The sequence below is a fragment of the Phacochoerus africanus genome, chromosome 5 (assembly GCF_016906955.1).
Source record: "Phacochoerus africanus isolate WHEZ1 chromosome 5, ROS_Pafr_v1, whole genome shotgun sequence".
Classification (NCBI taxonomy): Eukaryota; Metazoa; Chordata; class Mammalia; order Artiodactyla; family Suidae; genus Phacochoerus; species Phacochoerus africanus.
Genome location: NC_062548.1, coordinates 7,542,793 through 7,552,408, shown reverse-complemented (window position 1 = coordinate 7,552,408; position 9,616 = coordinate 7,542,793).

Sequence of the window (9,616 nt, the reverse complement as noted above, 5' to 3'; positions counted from 1 at the left end):
TGACCTGTTAGAGGATCACAGGAAACCCCAAGTTATCTTTATTCTTTTTTTTTTTTGCTTTGCTTTTTAGGGCTGCACCCGCAGCATATGGACATTCCTAGGCTAGGGGTCTAATTGGAGCCTATGCCAGAGCCACAGCAACGCAGGATCTGAGCCGTGTCTGTGACCTACACCACAGCTCACAGCAACGCTGGATCCTTAACCCCCTGAGCGAGGGCAGGGATTGAACCCACAACCTCATGGTACCTAGTTGGATTCATTTCTACTGCACCACAAGGGGAACTCCTTAAACTATTCTTAATGGACAGGGGCCAGAATCATTTTAGAACCTCTCCCTGCTGGCAGAATACACAGCCCCCCAATTCTGCAGGTGCCTTGAAGAGAACCAGGATTAAAAAAAAAAAAACAAAACTCAGGAGTTCCCATCGTGGCTCAGAGGAAACAAATCCGACTAGGAACCATGAGGTTTTGGGTTCGATCCCTGGCCTCGCTCAGTGGGTTAAGAATCCGGCGTGGCTGTGAGCTGTGGTGTAGGTTGAAGATGTGGCTCGGATCTGGCATTGCTATGGCTCTGGCGTAGGCTGGCAGCTGTAGCTCTGACTAGACCCCTAGCCTGGGAACCTCCACATGCTGCCTAAAAAGATAAAACAAAAACAAAAACCTCATACAGAAGAATTTAAAAGTGGTGTTTCATTTCTGCAAAATCAGAGGTAACCAGGCATTTGTCTTATGTTTAAAAAAAAAAAGGGTTTTGTTTTTGGGTTTTTTTTTTTTTTGGTCTTTTTTGCCATTTCTTGGGCTGCTCCTGTGGCATATGGAGGTTCCCAGGCTAGGGGTCCAATCGGAGCTATAGCTGCCCAGCCTACGCCAGAGCCACAGCAACGCAGGATCCGAGCTGCATCTGCGACCTACACCACAGCTCATGGCAACGCCGGAACCTTAACCCACTGAGCAAGGCCACGGATTGAAGCTGCAACCTCATGGTTCCTAGTCAAATTCGTTAGCCACTGAGCCACGACGGGAACTCCTAAATTAAAAAAAAAAAAAAAGTTTTTAAACAAATTTTCAACCATATCCAAGAGGTTGGGTTGAAAGGACCACTGGGATAAAAATGCAAAAAAGAAGGAATTCCTGTTGTGGATCAGCAGGTTACTAAACCTGACTAATATCTATGAGGGTGTGGGTTCGATCCCTGGCTCCCTGGCCTTGCTCAGTGGGTGTGACCCTAAAAAGCAAAAAAAAAAAAAAAAAAAAAAAAACCCAAACAACAAACAGCGACTCCCCATAAATTCACATCCACCCAGAGCCTGTGAAATAGAATCTTTACAGATGTGGTCAAGGTAAGAAAATAAACTTAAGAGATGAGGTCATCCTGGAATGGGGTGGGGCCCTAAATACAGTGATTGGTGCCCTTATGAAAAGAGAAGAGCTACAGACAGGCCGTGTGATGGAGCCAGAGGTTGAAGTGACGTCTCTGCAAACCAAGGAACGTCAGGATGGCTGGCAGCCCCGGAAGCTGGAAGAAGCTTGGAGAAGATGGCTGTGTGTTAGTCTGCTCCGCCTGCCGTGATGAAGCATCACTGCTCGGGCGGCTTAAACAACAGAAATACATCTTCTCACAGTTCTGGAGGCTGGAGTCAGAGATCAAGGTGGTGGCAGGGCTTCTGCGAGCTCCCTCCTTGGCTGTGCAGATGGCCGTCTCCTCCCTGTGTCCCCTCTTCCCTGTGTGTGTCCTCACCTCCTCTTCCTACAGTGACACCTGTCAGATGGGATTTGACCCATCCCAGTGACCTTGTCTTTTTTTTTCCCTCCTTTTTTGGCCGCCCTGAGGCATATGGAAGTCCCCGGCCAGGGATAAGATCTGAGCCAAAGTCGACCTAAGCCACGGCCGTGGCAACACCCCATCCTTAACCCACTGTGCCGGGCCAGGGATCGAACCTGCGTCTCAGCGCTCGCTCCCAAGACGCCACTGATCCTGGTGCCACAGCAGGAACTCCCCAGTGACCTCTTCTTAATCACCTCTTGAAAGGTCTTCTCTCCAAATTCAGCCACGTTCTGAAGTGCTGGGGGTCAGGACTTCAACTTGTAAATTTTGAAAGGCTACCATTCAACCCCGAACACCTTGACTTCAGACTTCCAGCTTCCAGACCTGGGTGGGGATAGGTTTATGCTGTTTTAAGCTGCCCCATGTGTGGTAATTGCTTCTGCAGGAAATGAATGCACTTCCCCACATCCATTTCAGCACCTCCGTCTCTCTGATTCTGCATCCATCCAGCAGACCCAGAATCCAGCCATTTCTCCCGAAGGCTCCGCTGCCCCTGGTGAAGCCGGTCCCTGCAGGCTTCGGCTGCCCCTCCTCCTGCCCCCAGTGTTCAGAACCACACACATGCCCTCCTGTGCCCAAACCCTTCAATGGCTCCCAGCTCAGGGGTCCTTCCAGGCTCTCTGACCTCGCCACCCTCAGCCCCTGCTGCTCACCGCTCTGGCTTGTTCTCAGGGCTTCCCTCTAGCTCTTCCCCCTGCTAGGGGCTCTTCTACCTTCCTCCTCGCCTCCTTCACATCTGCTCCAAGGTCACCTGCTCAGTGAGGCTGACCCTGGTGCTCCCCACCTCCTGAACCCTTGGCCTCCCACCCCTAAGGGCACTGATCCATTTCTAACTATTACTCATTTTTCTAATTTATTTTATCTGCCTCCTTCCATGGAATAAAATCTCCAAGGAGGAAGGGACCTCTTCCTGTGTCCACTGTTTCTAGTCCCAGCACCTAGAATAATGCCTGGTGCATAGTAGGTGCTCATTAAATATTCTTGAGACAAGGAGGAAGGGGGGGAGAAATACCTCCAGTTTGGTTTGGGCTATGTGGTGATATCCAGGTGACAGGATGCTGAGACCTCCAGCCCTAGAGAAGAGGGACCGCTTTCTAGGCAGGTGTCCTTCCCTGCCCAGAGGACCTGGAGCTGCCCCAAAGTGCGACAGCATCTCAGAAGCCAACACTGGCTCTCGTTCACCATCAGAGCAGGAAGCCCCAGCATCTTCTGAGGATGGTACCTCATTCTTTGTTGGGGGGTGGGTGGTCAGAGGGTAGGGGGAGGTGGCCGGGCTGTGGAGGGTGCAGCAGGGGCCGAAGGACCAAGCTGGGCCGGAACCTGGCCAAGGGGCTGAGGAGGCCCTGGGGCCACCGGGCAGGACCTGGGCTCTTCACCTGCGGTGCCCACCCCCTAGGGGAATCTGTGGAGAGAATGCATGGACTTGGAGAAATGACATCTTCTCTGACAGAAGCTTTTTTTTTTTTTCTGGCTACAAAGCATATATGGAGTTCCCGGGCCAGGGATCAGATCCAAGCCACAGCTATGACCTAAGTTGCAGGTGTGTCAATGCTGGATCCTTGAATCCACTGTGCCAGGCTGAGAATCAAACCTGTGTCCTGGCTCTGCAGAGATGCCACCAATCCTGTTGCGCCACAGCAAGAACTTCTATAATTGCTATTTTGATAACCAGTTTCCTTTGTCATTCTATTATTTTATAGTATGCTTTTAAAACATTATTCTGATTTATTCCAATAGCCGAATCTGATTGGAGAGGGGCTCATGGTGCCAAGAAGGCTATCAGGCCCTGCAGCTGTTCCCTAGAGAAGCCCTCAGGAGCACAGGGGTGACAGGGGACTCTGTTTTCTCCGTGCCAAAGGAAGGGATTCTTCCCAGGGTGATAAACATAGTGCCTTGGCATCTGATCTGGGAGACAGGGTGACCAGATGCCATCTGCCTGCAGTGCCCAGTGTGACCAGCAGGTGGCAGCCCTGCTTAGCCATGCTGCTGCAATCTCTTCTCTGAGCAGCTTGTGGGGACCACAGGGGAACAGGGGACAGGGATAGTGTGAGGCCTGATAGCTGTGGTACCCCCAGACGCACGCACCTGTACAGATGCATGAATACACGGGCACATGCCACATGCATACACGTGCATAGCCTTCCTGGGAAACAGCTTCCAGAACATTCTGCCTTTCCAGGACAGAAGGCGGTCCCAGGACTTTTGCCCTGGGGGCGTTCTTCCAGAATAGGGGACCCGCTTTGTTCTTCCTCATCTTTTCCTTCTCTAATAGCTTTTCCGAGGCATCCACAGGTCAGCACGAGCTAACAGCTGCAGCCACAGAAATAATCTAACAGCCGCTGAGATGGGATGAATGTCCAAGCTCTACTTTCTCTGTGCGGCACGACTTGTATCCAGAGTGAACCCTTACAACTCCACAACCCAAAGACAAACTGCCCAGTGAAAAATGGGCAAAGGACTCGAACAGACATTTCTTGAAAGAAGACACACAAATGGCCAGAAAGCACGTGAAAAGAGGCTCAGTATCATTAGCCATCAGGGAAATGCACATCAAAACCACAATGAGATGCCACTTCACACCACTGGGATGGCTGTAATAGACAAGACAACGCACAATAAAACCGAAACAGAAAATCAAGCCTTGGCAAGGATGCAGAGAAACAGCAACCCTCATCCACTGCTGGCAAGAATGTAAACTGGAAGACAGTTTGGCGGTTCCTCAAAAAGTCAAACACAGAATCACCACATGACCCAGCAATCCCACTCTGAGGTATACGCCCCACAGCACTGAAAACAGAGATTCAGGTACATGTTCGCGAATGTTCACAGTGGCACACTTCACAAGCCCACCCAGAGATGATGCATGAACAAATTGCAGAGTATACACACAGGGGAATATTATGCAGCCTTAAAAAGGAAGGGAGCACCGACTCTGCTATAGCAGGATGGACCTGGGAATGCCATACTTGCTGAAAGAAGCCAGGCACACATGTAGCACGATTCTATTTATATTAAGGGTCCAGAACAGGCAAATCCAAGGAGATGGAAAAGCAGATTGATAGTGGCTGAGCGGCAGGGGCAGGGGAGGGGGGGTGGGAGGGGAAAAGGGAGGACTAGGAAGTGATCTTTTAATGGGTGTGTTTCTGCTGCACCTGTGGCATGCAGAAGTTCCCAGGCCAGGGATCAAACCCAGGACACAGCAGTGACAGTGCCAAGTCCTTAACTGCTAGGCCACCAGGGAACTCCTGATTTTTAAATTTATTTTTTTGGCCTCAGCCTACAGTGACTTGATGTTGGATCTCAGTTCCCAGACTAGGGATTGAACTTGGGCCGCAGCAGTGAGAGCACCAAATCCTAACCACTAAGACACCAGGGAACTCCCCCAATAGTTTTGAAACAATACAGAGGTGCTGGCGCAACATTCTGAACATTACTGACTGGCTCACTTTATTTTTTATTTTTTTGTCTTTTTGTCTTTTCTAGGGCCACACCCGAGGCATATGGAAGTTCCCAGGCTAGGGGTCTAATCAGAGCTGTAGCCGCCGGCCTACACCACAGCCACAGCAATGCGGGATCCGAGCCGTGTCTGTGACCTACACCACAGCTCACGGCAACGCCAGATCGTTAACCCACTGAGCAAGGGCAGGGATCGAACCTGCAACCTCATGGTTCCTAGTCGGATTCGTCAACCACTGCGCCACAACGGGAACTCCCTGAATGTCTCACTTTAAAATGGTCAATTATACATTGTGTGAATTTCATCCGTTTTTTTTTTCCCCCCATAAAATAAAAGAAAGCGAATGGGTGCATTTTCCAGGCTGTCAGAGAACATTCTGGCGGCATCGGCAAGACCTGCACAGGGCACATTCCAGACACATGGCCTTCTTTCCCAGCCCGCTGCTTCGCAGCAAAGGGCAGTCATGGAGACTGACGGTGGAAGATTCTGGAGGCACAAGTGTCAGGCGAGACCAATGGGGGCTGCTGGACCCTCTTGGCGCCCCTTGTAGCTTCTGACCAGATCTGAGTCACCAAGGCTGGGGCTTCTCATTGGTGAGGGAAGGTTCCTACGTGAATGCCTTGCTCAATGGGGATCATTCGGACCTACTTTGTGCAGGTGTTGGGGACACTGTGGCCCGGAGGCAGGAAAGCCCCTGCTCTGCTCATCAGGGCCTTTGCCCCACCGCTAGGTGATGGGGAGAAGTTGCCCAGCGGCCCCATAACGGAGCGAGGCTTGGGGGAGGAAGGAGGGCGGGGCAGAAGCCACAGGCTGGACCCCTGGGAGAGCAGGAAGGCCCATAGGGAGCCCGGCCGCACAGACCGTCGGATTCCACCGCTTCTTGCTCAGTGCCTGAGGTTGGGTGTCCACCGCCAGGACAGTAGCTCCTTTCACACCTACTTCTTCTGCGTCTGCTGCCCGGTTTGTGTCTCCTTTTCTCTGCAAACTGCACACGCATATGCATATGGGCACACATGCGTGTGTGTGTGTGTGTGTGGTGGGTGGTGTGTGAATAGTGCACTGGGGACACTGTGGGGCCCCCGGGAGTGGTGCGAACACTGGCCCAGACCTTTAGACAGCGGTACGCTCTGGGCTCCAGAGTCCAGGAGAAGGGGACCCGGTGGAATCAGAAACAAGAAGATGAGGGAGGACCCAGGTGGGGAAGGTGGCTCTGCCCCAGCAGCCTTGAGCAAGCAGGTGCCCACCAGTCCCCCCGCCCGCAACACCAAGGAACTCAGAAACAGTCTGCAAGGCTCAGGGCAGGTCCTCCCGCTAAACCTGACCATGCTGTCGACAGCCCCACCCCGGGAATGCACTCTCCTGGGGTCTTGCTCCTGGTGCATCCAGAGCCGGGTTCCGGGCTCCTCCCCCAGGTGGGTCCTTGGAGCGAGAACTCCTCCTCCACCCATGGGGCACACCTGGCAGATCAGGAGTGTTGCTCTTTGCCCCTCCCACACCCAACGCCCTTCCGCACCTGGGCGGCTGCTCCCTGGCCTCCGGTGCAGTGACCTCTACAACGTTAGCACGGTGGGCGCCTTTCGAAGTCAGAGTCAGTCCTGAGTTAGGATTGTGGAGGCCTTGGCAGCAAGCAGCTCACCGCGGGGGAGGCAGCTTGGCTTTCTGCGCACTTCCTTCCCCAAAGCCCCAGTGTGCTTCCGGGAACGGGCAGCAGGGGGTGCTAGCGGCCAGCTGCAGAGCAGGGAACGGAGGGCCAGGCGGCCCTTCCAGACCCAGCATCTCCAGCTCAGGCTGTAGTTTCTGGCGGGTCCCCCCACTCCCACTCCCAGCTCCCCCGGTGAGCTTTTGACGGGTGTCAGACCACTCCTGGCCTGATCCCCGGGGCTGCTGGTGGGCTGTGGCAGGTGCCCGTCTTCTCTCAAATAGAAGCGGCAGCATCTGAACTCCGAAAAGAGGTGGGCTCAGCTCAAACCGCTCAAAGGCTCCCTACAAGCTTTAGCACCACGTGGGAACTCTCAGCATTACAAGCTGCCCCATTTATGGAGCTGACAACAAAGCGAGCCCAGCCTTACGGCTTCCTATCCTGCAGATGACCAGCCTCTGGCCAAAAACCACAGAATGAGCCACCATCTGTCAGGGGCTATCCCTTCTTTGCCCTGTCCTGCCTGAGATCGCGCCTGAAACCTGGCCGATGCCCCACGGGAGGCCAAGATTCCTGACTCCGGCTCTGACCACTGTCATGAGGGTTCTGGTGACCACGTGCGGCTCTTCTGGCAGAAAACCCCAAGGCTTCCCCAGGCTCAGGCCTCCCACGGAGAGCGCTAGGATTTCTGAGCTCAAGGGGATGAGGCAGCAAATAGCCCAGAAGGTGCCTTATTACACACGTCGCCACCAGCCCTACCCAGGGCGATGTACACGCTTCTGCCAGATGTAAACGGTTATTAGGAAAAAGGTGATTGCCTGTAATCTATTTATTTACATATTTCACTATGGACACAATTAACTCTTTTTTTTTTTTTTTTCCCCTTGCCTGTGGCATGTGGAAGTTCCCAGCCAAGGATCAAACCCTTGCCACAGCAGTGACCCCAGCCGTTGCAGTGTCACTGTCAACTCACATACATACACTTTGTGGTCTGGAAAATGGCTTATTGCAAAAAGCCTTCTCTCCAGGACACTGATGCCCACGATTACACAAGACGCAGACCTCTGAGGCTCCTCCTTCAGAGGCTCCGAAGCCCCTTTCTTTGACGCATAGTGATTAACTGAACTGTATGTCTCCACCGATGGATCCTTTGAACCGAGCCTTAGGATCGCTCTTGCTAAGTCTGGATAAATTTTATTGTTATGTGACGCTCCCAGGAGACGTTCGCTCATGACGCAGTATAAGTTTCAAGAGGTCTGAGCAGGTGCCGTCAGAAGCCTGCCCACCCACCTTAGGTTCTTTGATTTTTCTTTGGTTTTCTTTTTATGTCCTCACCTGGGGCCTGTGAAAGTTCCCAGGCTAGCGGTCTAATCAGAGCTGCTGCCAGCCTACACCAGAGCCACAGCAATGAAGGGTCTGAGCCGGTGTGGGACCTACACCGCAGCTCAGGGCAACGCCCCATCCTTAACCCACTGAGCCAGGCCAGGGATGGAACCCACGTCCTCATGGATGCTAGTCAGGTTGGTTACTGCTGCACCACCACGGGAACTCCCACCTTGGGGTCTAAATAGGGGCTTACCATGGCTTTGTGTCCCAACAGGCAACTGCCATTGCTTGATTCCTAGGAACACGGCACAGCTGAGCGGTAAATCATCCGGCCTCTCTCACCCGCAGCTGCCCCCGTGGGCTGGCCCAGGGCAAAGGCGTCTAGTTCAGGGTTCATCATACAAGCCAGGAAGCTGGGAGGCAGAGAAGCATGGAGGTTTGCTCTCCTCTGGGCATCCGGAAGGAGAAAATGCAACGAAAAGAAAACGCTCACTGATGTCTCCTGCCTGAGCAGCTCGGCCAAGGTGGCAGATCCAGGGTGGGGAGACGGGGCGGAGATTTGACTTCCGGGCCTGCCGGCTTCCATCCACCCTGCTGGGCTCCCCAGCTGCTGGTCCTCAGGCCCTCGCAGGGGCCCACCTGTCCCGGAGTTGCCAGTTGGAGGCTGAGCTGCAGGGGCTGCTCTGACCACCAGGGGGCGCGCAGGCTCCGGGGAGGGGGAGGGGAAGGCCCCACAGCGGGAGCGGGAGCGAAAGCAGAAATAGCAGGTTCGAGGCTGCTCTTCCACATACCCACCTCCTCCCAAGAGCCCTTCAGGATAACCCAGCGGAGCTGCCTGGGCTCAAACCCTTGCAAGTGCGTGACCTCCGACAAGTCATTTTGCTCTTCTGAGACTCACTTTCCTTGTCCCCTTTGGGAGAAATACCTAGGGGACTCTGTGCCACGCGCCCCGTAGTTGGGACCCAGCCAACAGTGACTGCAGCCAGTCCTAGTACTTTTATCAACCCAATCTACAGCCCAGGAAACTGAGGCCAGAGAGTCAGGGTTCCGGGTACACGAAAGCTGGAGTGACGCTTCCCCACTCCAAAGTGACTAAACATCCGGTGGCAGCATCTCCCAGCCATGCCCTCACACAAAGTTCCAGACCCTTCCAAGTCCCCTGAACCAGAGATCTATGGAGGGCGAAGCAGCTCCCTGCAGGTGTAAGGAAGGCTGGGACGGGGGGGGGGGGGGGGAAAGAGGGGGGGGATGGGACGGAAAGAGCTCCGGGTTTGCGCCCCAGCTGGGCCACCTGTGGCCGCGGATTGCTCAGAGCCTCAGTTTCCCCTGAGATAATATCTTGGGGAGCGCCTGGGAATTAGGTGCAGGA